Source organism: Pelmatolapia mariae, linkage group LG12 (genome assembly GCF_036321145.2).
Source record: "Pelmatolapia mariae isolate MD_Pm_ZW linkage group LG12, Pm_UMD_F_2, whole genome shotgun sequence".
NCBI classification, from domain to species: domain Eukaryota; kingdom Metazoa; phylum Chordata; class Actinopteri; order Cichliformes; family Cichlidae; genus Pelmatolapia; species Pelmatolapia mariae.
In genome coordinates, this window is record NC_086237.1 from 10,973,051 (window position 1) to 10,984,450 (window position 11,400).

Genomic DNA, 11,400 nt, shown 5'->3' on the forward strand with positions numbered 1-11,400 from the left:
TATTTACTTGGATGGGTTTATGCAGTTCAGGCAGATCGTTACAGAGACATGAGATCACTGGCTGAAAAAAGGAGCCGAAAACAAGCGGAGGTAGCATCTACTTAGAAGTAGATGTGCTAAATATATCTAAATGGAACAACAAGACTGGTTTATCTGAGCAAACACACTGTTGTTGTCTCTTGTTGTTGCCCAATATATCTAACAGAAACACAGCTGAAACTGGGGTCTTTTGAGATTAACCAAAACAGGTACATCAGTGAGCTGTGTGTCCTCACCCTTCATCACAGTGATTGGATCTTCTATCTGAGGTTTTAGCAGGTTGATGCCCATCACAGTTGCCAAGTTCTCCACGTTCATCTTATTCACCTTGGAGTGTAGCTGTACCTCAAACAAGAACCTGAAAAACAACAGGACACGTAACCAGACACAGAATAGTATGTCTCAGACCAAGAGGCTGATCTCAAAACAATACTGGGGTGATGGACCAGAGGGTCTCTGTAGGATCTGGTAGATGTACGGGTGTCTTTCTTTTAAACATATTAGGTTATTTTCAAGTTGGGGTGTAATGACGTCCTTCAGCATCTACTCACCGACAGACATAGCTGAGAAGATTGTAGTTTACTCTGGGGAGCAGAGCAATTTCTTTGTTCAACCTCTCCCAGCCCTGAAAACACATGTAAGCAACCAGTTTAAAGGATACATACACTCAAAACATCAGAGGATATCCACTTCTTGTCCACATGTACGCTCAGCTCTGTATTCATCTTGCAGTGTGTTTAAATTAAGTGCACCTCAGAGCTGGTGGAGTCCAGCAGGTTGGTACAGTCCAGGAAGTCTTGGTACTGACTCCAGGGGACCACAGGTTCAGGCAGCTCCCGCAGGTACAGCTTGAGTAGTGACGCCACCGTGTGGACATCTGTGTCGCTGTGGCAATTTAAACGATACTCATTACCCAGCGAGAATAAACCATAGGGATGCAGACTGGCTGACTGGTGTGGAAGCTCTTGAGTTTATCTGCACATCATGAAAGGCTTTGCACAATTATGCTTTCAATCACACTAAGATATGTGTAAATATTTTCTTGGACGCACAAATAATCTTGACATGGTGGTGTGTAGCATAAACAGGGTCTGGGTCTCTTGTACGAAGTTTGCTGTTGTAACTGTGACAAGAGTGCAGTTCAAGAGGGAAACTCGAGGCCTTGCCTTTGATTTTTGTTGCAAAGTATCTGTCGGTTGGCTCAAACCTCATGTTCCCTGACTCTACTCGCATTAGATTACAGACAAACGAGCAAGTTAAGTTAAATGGATGTTTTCATCTGTAGTTTTCTGTCAGAGGAGCTTGTGATGTTGAGTAATAAAGGCATCCTCCCCTGTGCCTGCCAGAACAGGATGTGGTATCACCCTCAGCTCTGAGCAGACACAAATCTATCAACTTCTCACTACATCTCTCTCATCTCTCCTTGCTTTCTCAGAAGAAGAAGAAAAAAAAGAGCTGATGCTGTTGATTGATTGAGGTTAGGATATTTGTTTCCTTTTATGGAAGCGGCTCTTATCGAGACGGCTAAATTTGTTTGAAGCACATTTACTGTGTTTTAAAGTTTCTTTGAGATGTGATAATTAATTCGTGTCATAACAACTTTACACTCACTATTTCCTGTGAATTCTATATGAATTTCATGCTGCTGTCCTTTTCACGGGACTGCTGTGATAAGCGAAATACACCCAATGATTCATTAGCTTATATAGTAGCAAAACGTGAAGTAATTTATCAATCTTTCACATCATTGTGAAGACATTTTGGCCACTCTTCTTTACTACATTGTTTAACTTCATTAAGGTTTGCGGGTATTCGTTTATGCACAGCTCTGTTAAGGTCCTGCCAAGCATTTCAGTGGTGTTGAGATCTGGTCTTTGCCACTGCAACACCTTCATTCTTCTCTGTTTTACCTGCTGCTCTAGAATACTTTGGTATACAGAGGAGACTATGGTTGACTCGATGACTGCAAGGTGCCCAGGACAAGTGGCAATAAGACAAGCCCAAGTCATCACCCCTCCACCAAACATGGCCAAACATCTCCACATTGTTGCAGAAGTGGTTGTTTCAGATGCAACTTTGCAAAGCTGGGCTGTGCTACAAAGGACTTTTTAGAGAGAAGAGGCTTTCTCCTGAGAACACTTTCAAACAAGCCATACTTGTTATGTTGTGTTCTCAACATATAATATGCTAACTGAGGCCTGTAGAGACCGAGATGTAGGTTCACCAGCTGACACTCAGGGCAGGACCCGCACCATTGGCGCACATCTGGCCAATAAAATCGGGCCATTATTCGCTTTAGTCCTGGGAAGATTGCGGTATTGTGTTAACACACCTGAATGCTCCAAAGTTTCTGCATTTATAGAGGTGCTCACACTTGCTGATAATCAGTTAATCAAGTTCATTTGATTAGCAGCACCTGGCTGCCACTCACTCTACCCTACAATTCCTATGGAAGCTCGAAGAATGTGCTCAGTTTTCCAGGGTCAGATGCAATGATAATCTCATATCTCCCATGTCTTGAATGACTATAGAGAGAATAGTGAGTGCATTACCTGGGGAAGGAGGGCCTCTCTCCTGCATCAAAGGCATCTCTGAACTGTTTGACAGCGTTATCCTGACCAGGGAGGCGGAAGATCCCCTCTTCGTCCAGCCCATGTTCTTTGATAAACTCCACGCACTTCTGCACCAGGATTGGGACCATTTGAGGTCCGAAGCGCTGCTCATATGTCACAGTGTCTATAAGACTCTTTCCAAACACTGCAGACATACGGAGAGCAAAGATATTTGGCATAGTTAGACAAATGATTTATAAAACAGCTATTGTCCCTTTTTTATTGTCCCATTAGTGAAAAGGTGATCGTAGGGCAATGCTTAATGCTCAATCACTCGATTTGGTTGAATAAAAACATTTATATCGAGAGAACAATTCTCATTTCTTTACATTTCTTGAAAAAACATAGTTATTTTTGAGATCAGTTTTCTTTAAATTTGCACACAGCAGGAAATAATCTGTTTCAAACACATTACTAGAAATACTCCATAGTTTAGAGTACAGGAGTTTCCTGCTCACAAGTGTGAATGCACTCAAATATAAGCAGCTCAGTTTTCACAATAACATGATCTGACTTGACACATCACACAGACTTTATACTGGGCAGGTTAAAGACCAGCAGAAAAACCCAATATTACTGCATTTTAAATTACACCACTATAATCTTTTGGCTCTAAAAATCTGGATGGAGCTGCAACAATATTTTTGCGTACTAATGAAGCTGTTAAGTAAAATTAGCCTGTGAATATCACTCACAGGTGTAAATGTGTAGACCTTTAATAACATGACTACTCTACAGTAAGATATTTATGGATATTTGGTATTTGAACTGTCATTGCAATAATATCACACTTTGTTGTGGTGAAATGATAGAACTAAGATAACTAAAACTGCCTCCTGACCTACTGCTGTACAGTGGAGGACAGAAAAAACCTGCAGCGGGTGGTGAGAGAAGCAGAAGCACACTAAGGCCCCATCACGGACATCTACACTGGCAGACTCCAGCAGAAAGCCTGCAGTATAGTCAATGATTCCTCTCAGCCTGGTCATTCCTTTTCTTTTACCCACACCCTTCTAGAAAGTGCTACAGCTTCTACAGCTGCAACTAAACCTTCTTCAAGCCGTCAAATGTGTCTTCTCTGAAGAACATATGATCTGTACCCACTTTAAACTTTACTACAGCAGGTCTCTATACACTCCTCTGACCCCATTTGACACTACATTGCATATACTATATATATCTTTTAATCATAAAGATGATCTTATCTTATAATTGCTTAATTTTTACAATTATCTTACGCCATAAAATACAGGAACTGTGAAATCAAGGAAAACAAATATCTATTAGCATGTATCAGCCTCCTTCAGAGTGGCTATGAAGCTATGCATGGCCCTTTGAACCGGAAATTGTGCAAGTGAATCAAATTAAAAATGGCCTAGTTTGACAAATGAAACAGAGAAATTGTGTAACTCTGAGTGGATGTCCTCGATTTAGCAACTGCCATGCTGGCTGTTCTATTTCTTTTAGCCCCATATTGTCAGAAAACGCAGCGCACTTGCTCTGAAAATGACTTTCATTATTACTATTTGTTACTGCAGATGAAGTGTAATAGTAAGTCAAACGCAAGCAAAACTGCCCCAGCAATACTGACTTCTCTGTTATCCTCGGTGAGTTTACCCTTATGGATTTGGCATCCATAGCTTGGGGAACTAAAGATTGACCATTGCTGTGTTATTTTAGTCTGACAAAGCTTTTTTCAGTTTGTGAGCTTCATATTTCATGAACATGAGAATGCAGAGAATCAATGGCAACAATCATAATGCATTAAAATGTTTCCCATTTTCAGGGTTTCTGTCAAAACCACAAGGATTTACTGACTGACATGAGAAAACAGCTGGTTTGACTCTGTCTGATGCTAGGCTCTATCCAAGGCTAATCTACCTTCAAACACTACTAATACAAGACATTAAAATAAATACCATGTTGTTTTAAAATATTGTGTTTTTATGGGTAGGTAATATGTTTGACTGCTTTTGACTACTAGCTAGATTGATGACTTCCTCTTTTACACGAAGCTTAGCTAAGCCTTGCTGAGATGGATATTTTTTTTTCGTTTTTTTGTTCGATTAAGTGTTTTACTTTTGGATGGTGCCAGGGTAGGTGTTTTCCTCTGTTTCCATTCCTTTTGATTAGCTAAGCTAAACAGCAGCTGACTGTAGCATCACGTTGTCAAAGGTCAAATATGAGAGCACCGTTAGTCCACTTATCTCAGCTGAATTTGCCGACAACGTCCAAGTTTTTAGTTTCATTAGTCAAACAGGATTGTTTCAGTTTAATAATCTGTGACAGATTTTACTGAACCTCCGCTTGTTGGCGCTCCGATGACTCTGCGCAAGGTGCGCACCCACTCCTCCATGTCACTCTGGGAGTTTGCCATCAACACATGAGGACATCGCTCTCTGTCTCCAGTTGAGCCTGTCAAACAAACAGGAAACAAGAAATATAACAGGAAATATAAAAAGGTTTCTGCTGTCCAATGACAATGAAGGGATTCCCCTAAAAAAAAAAATATTCCTCTTTAGGTCTTAGAGTAAAAATATCATGTAAGGTCTCAATTGTGAGTGTTGACTTCATGCTTACGTGGTATGATCTCAAAGAGGTACTTTCCAGGGTCATCTGAATTCGGGGGGAGTTCGTTAACTTTACTGAAGCGCAGCTGGATGACTCCCTGCAGGCCAGATCACATAAGCACAAACACACTCAGAATTGTAAAGTCCTTCATTGCCAAGAACCAACCAGCGCAATCCACACACATACTTACATTTACCCTTTAAAAAGCAGTTGGTATCCATGCTGTGTGAGCAGTGGGACGGCCTGAACAGGTGCTCTTGTTGCTTATTATTACTATTTAAATGCTTACAGCAGACCTGTTATTATGTAGTTTAAGATGCATTAATGTTCACTGTTTATGACAGAGAACTAACAGTCCTAGCCTCTGTTTTCACTTCCTCTATCTCCCGTTACCCTCAACCCCCCTAAGTATTAAAACTAAAACATTATTAAAACAGAAGGGTTTTGGGAGGCTTTTGGAGTAAATCCTCAATTTTGTGCTTTTGCAGGAGGCAAATCACTTACAACAGAAGAGGTTAGGAGCAGCTACAGCTGGCAACATGCAGTCCTAATTACATTTTATATCTAAGGAAATAAAACGCTGCTTTGTTTCTTCATGTTTCACACCTTGATATGGTTGATAACTTTTACCACTTTTGCTATACCAGTTTCACTGCAAACAAAAGTACGTTTTCAGAGCTCAGACATTTTCTTGCCTTGATTTTATAATGAATACCAACATGTAGTTACAAAATGCTTATTAAGTCGACTCAACTACCTTATTAAGGAGTTCAATTCCAGTAGGATTTTAAGCAGTATAGCAGTATTCAAATGCTATAGACGGTGATGAGTTATTTAACTGTGCACCTTTGCAAAATACCATAATGTAACTATTTGAAATAAGAATGCAAATGAGTCTTTTCAATTGCATGACAAGCAGTGATAGACGTAGATAAGCATCAGAATAATGGGTTGAGGTTTGGAGCGCAGGTCTTTATTTTATCACTGAGCAGAGCGTGACTGTGCACACTTCTTTCTGCTAACATAGCAGCTATCGATCCATCCATCAGTCACTGCACACTTAGTGTCAGCTTTGCGATTCTGACATGAAGGCAGATAAAACAGAACCTGAGCATCTGAGCTGCGAGTGGAACTGATGCCCGGTATTTCAGCTAACGTCCAAAAGCTTTGCTGCTGCAAATCTGGAACTTCCCTGACACACCCACACAGGACTCTACAACATCAGTGGACATCGGTGGAAAGTGCTGACTGTGGCAGACAAGCAGACGTTGGTTGGCTGCCGGCTTTTAGCCAATGATTCCATTGGTAATAGCGTGATGTGCACGCTAACGCTGAAACATTAGAAATAAACGGAGCAACATTTTACGTCTAGGCACTGATGAGTTTGTGTAAATATAAATAACCTCTTTATGCAACTCAAAGGAAGGAAGACATTTTAAAGGAAGTCCAGGTTTTTTAAGTTGGAAGATTTCTAAGATACTTTTTCTCACATCTTTTTTATTTCTTTGAGCGTTCACGGTTACAGTACAGGTTAAGCCGGCTATTACAATATAAAACGTGTAATTATTTATGGCATCATCTTTTTGAAGGTTTGCTCTTTGGCCCAGACAGATCTACAGTGTACCAACAAAACTTAGCTTTATCAGAGATGAACGCTACAGATGTATACATGCAAAACATGGCTTAAAATCAAACATAAATGTGCAATATTAAAATTATTTCAATACCAGAAGGTCTTTCATGTGAGGCTTCCTGCAACAGTTGTTTTCTCTACAGGAAATGTGTAAGGTTAGCCACACAGCTAGCAGTAAGTTTGTGGTCTTAATTAGATTTGCTAAAAGACACATTTCTTATTAACGGATGAATTCTTCTACGAACGTGTGCATTTATTTATGAATAAATGCATTTATTGCAAAAATAGCAAGTTTATGTGACAGGAATGATGATTCGGTTTTATCTGTGCTTATCTCCACGCTTAACCACCAAGAAACATAGCTTCAATAAGTAACTGGGACATGGAAATAACTTTGATCATCATAAGACAAGTTCTTATGATGATAACTTTGTCATCATAAGAACTTCTTTTAAATATATAAATATATATAACATGTGAATGACTTGTTTTGAAAATCATTTTTGAAATCATTTTGAAAATCTGGATTAATCTGGTAAGGTCAGCCTTACCTGGACAGTAGTCTCCTTATCATCTTTGTGGTAAGTCAAAGTGCTTCCTCTCAGAACAAAGTAGCGCTGCTGCCAGTTCTTCACTAAAGACCTCTGTTGCTTCTTCAGCCAGCCGGCCTTCAGCGGCCTCTCCATGGACCTGTAGGAGCGCGGCGAGCCCTGGCCTGGGCCTCCCTCTCCAGGTATCACACTCTTGGACCGCGCTGCCAAACACCAATAGGAGGCAGCTTGTAAAAACGTCAAGAACAACAGCGCCCTGCGTGCTGTGTCACAGCCGGAGCGATGAAATATTACCAAAACACCAGCGGTACTCAACTTCAGCAGAGCACTTCCTCTTTTTTGATATGAATATGCATCAGCCTATCAGGGCTGAGACAGCAGCTCGCTGTACGCTATTTTTGTTCCTCAGCTATTGAGTTTCATGCTGACAGGAAACTGCTGGTCTAAGCTGACCAGTTTCCTGTGGAAGGTGCATGAATGCAGCTGTGATTGTACTAACATAAATAGCAGTAGACTGACCACCAAACAATATGATGGAAAGGTTAGTGGTTGAGTTATGGACAGATAATGTCACATCACCTGTGACACTAGAGGGCACGAGGAGTGATGAAAGAACAAAGGTGACGTGTAGGCGGCCTAGTGAGCACAGACTAAGCCACAGATGGTTTGAGTCCCAGACAGCGAGGTAGGACCAGAGATAGCTGGACTGAGACTGAGCCCATTTTCTCAGTGTTTCTTTAATTCTCTGTGTCTTGTTAGGCAAGATGACAGAGTAAAAAGAGAAGGGCCACAGTGGGGTAAACAGGAAGTAGCCACATCATTGCCGGAGGCCCGGTACACTTTGAAGGTCTCCACCTACAAGCTTTAGAGTCCTTTGGTCTCATTTTAATAGCACCACCCTGATTAGTGGAAAGTTAAAGTTGAGGAACGGTGAGCCCACACACAGCGACTGATGTCACACCCCACCCTCAGCTGACAAACATACACTTCCTTTAATGTCACTTCATATCGTGACTAGCCAGATTTCCACAGCACCTCAGAGATGTGTTCAATAACCACTATTTAGAAGATATTTGCGATAAATCCAACACTTTCAAGTCAAGATGGACTCGGGGAAGTATGATGTTCAGTTTTACACAGACTGTAAAGAGTTTCATATCTAACTAATAATTGTAATTTTACCAATTTACATATTTCTGCTCAAGTGTAGAAATGTGACTACCATCAATAAATGTACGTGCCTAGCCTCGTTTTATGACGGCTTGTGATCAGACGGCATAAAAGTATGACCAAACAAATACTTACAATAAATATTTTACTTTAAAAGCCTGATACTTTTCAAAGAATACTTTGTTTTTGTTGCCATAAGCTAGCTGAGAAAATCGATCTCATTCTTATAGTTTTGTGCTAAATAGAAGTAAGACACCACCTAGCATAAAACCAGAAGATGGGACAAAAGCTAGCCTGTCCCAGATCATGTTTTTTTAACTGTCTTTGTTTGCTTGTGTTTTTTGTTAAACTGGAAATTGTTGTAAATGCTGATATATTACAGTGTAGCAGTGACATTTATAGTTTAACTCTCTGTAGAGCCAGGTTAACTTTTTTCCCTAATCTTTATCCTGGCAAAGTATTAGCAAACAAAGCTTGCTAATGCTAATAAGCTAACTGGCTCTCAATTAAACTTCATACTCAACAGAGAGACATGAAACCCTTAAAACTACCTAATTATAATATTGTACAATTACAGAACCACCTTTAAAAAGATCGCTTGTGTTATATAGTGAGGATTATGGAGCTAGTGAAAGTATTTATGTTTAAGGGAACTTGACTAGCTAGTTCCTGCAAAGTCCCTCTAAAGTCAGGGTTTGATCACAAGCTATGAGATATTTCATTCCCTGGTACAATTTATTTATTATTAGTGAATTATTTTTAAAAAATCCTTTACAGTGCTGTACAGAAGTCTTAAGCCATCCCATTTCTTCCTCTCATTTCTTTATATTCTATTTTCAAGGAGCCGAATTTCCTTGTAATTTGGTCTTGAGCAATTACTCTCTGAGGTTAGAGTCCAGTCCGTGTACCTATTTTTATTAATCCACTTAACACTGACCTATGAGTAATTCCAGCATAAAAAAGGAACTTAATTCCTGGGATGAACCACAGTTGTGTGTAGATATAACAGAACCAATTTTAAATGTTGCTTTAGGCACTTCTCTGCAGGCCTGCCACAGAAACATAGGATTTGTTCCCATTTTTTATTGAATATATGACAAATGCCAAAGATAACTCGCCCTGACAGGCACAAAACAGTTAGTGGTTAAGTTATGGACAGTATATTTCACCAACAAGGTGATTCCCTAAGTCCTTTTAGCTAGAAACATGACGCTATCAGTCATGGATTGGTCTCCCCGTGGCCGGATGGCCACATTATTGAATCAGTGTGGAATTATCTTGACCTTGGAATTTTGTAGGGAGCAGAACAAAAAGCAGGCAACATTAAATGTCCTTAAAGAAGTCTAGAGAATTCCTGAAGACTGCTTAAAAAAATTACAAGAAAGCTGCCTAAGACAGTTCAAGCTATGTTGATGCCTACTGTGAAAGTCATGCCAAATTGACTTTCACGCTCATTACAACTGTATACATCTATGTAATGTTTGCACATTTTTCAGTAGAACTGCACTTTTACTTGCAAAATTCAAAGAAATAAAGGGTGGCTAAAGACTTCTGGTAAAGTACTATATGTCTCTGAGGACTTTGGATGCCAAACAAAGAGAAGTTACACGATGCGGTTTTAGCTTGCTGGTGCCCAATTTAAATGTCTGTACTTTAGGACTTTCAGAGGCTCTGCAGGTTCCTTCTTTGTAACACAAGTTAAACGCCTTCAGTCTGAAGCTTCATATTTAATAGAGAGGTGTTAAAGTTGCTTCAATGTTCTCATTTAATCCTGTAAAATAAGAACATCTTCAAAAATGTCAACATATGACATTTGTTAAAGGATTGGGAAGTACTTGGGTCAAATGCCTTATTCCTCATCATTAACACTGACTCTTAAGGTGTGTTCGACCTTTACAATAGTTTATGAAAGGACAGATGCAGTATGACTGTGCAGACATTTGCACATCATACAAGCCTGCACTTACATATACAGTATGTAGGCAAAGTTACACAGCCACAGGAACTTAGCTCTTGCATCAGTTTCCTGTTGAAAGGCTGCATCACTTTAGTCCCAGAGCAAAAAGAAAAAGAAACATCCACTACCTAACACAAGATATCTCAGGGTAGCATGAGGAGAATCATGAAGGGTACCAGCGTTGAGGAAGTTCTTCTCCCATACTGGTGCAAGTTTGGGATATTAATATCCATGTGAGGCAGATAAAATAGATGCAGCTCAGGCAGCTACTTCCTTCCACAGTACTGAACAACGCTAACACCAATGGCAGAAAAGAAGAAGAAGATTAGAGTTAAAAATTATGGTACGACTGTACTGTAGAAACTCATCTAGTCACTGCTAGTGTCTGTGCTAACCTGTCGTGCCTTGAAAACCTGAGAGGAAACACCATTAACTACTGCACCGATTCCACCCTGTGCAAAGACCGCTGAGCACAGTATCAGTGGGTCTAACCCGCTGTACACTTTAAAAATATATCCCTGTATTAGCGTTGTTTGGTCAGCCACTGGGGGCTACTCTGAGGCCCTCAAGAGAAGTGACGCAAAGTCTTAAAGCTTTTTGTGTAAATTGAAACCGTGAATTCTATGGTCTACGAGGGGTGTGTAAAACAAAAAAAATGGGGGTGTTAAGCAACTGTGGTCAACTTCGCCATTGTGCTTAAAAACCCACACAACCCCCTTGTGATGCCTTTGCTATCGGCTTGTTTTCTAGTATGAACCACCTTTGACTTCTTTGGTTATACCACATGTAATTATAGGCAAAGAAATCAAAGGGCCACTGTTTCTTCTACGAGGTACAAATCTTTGTTGTACAAGGTACAAATCTTTG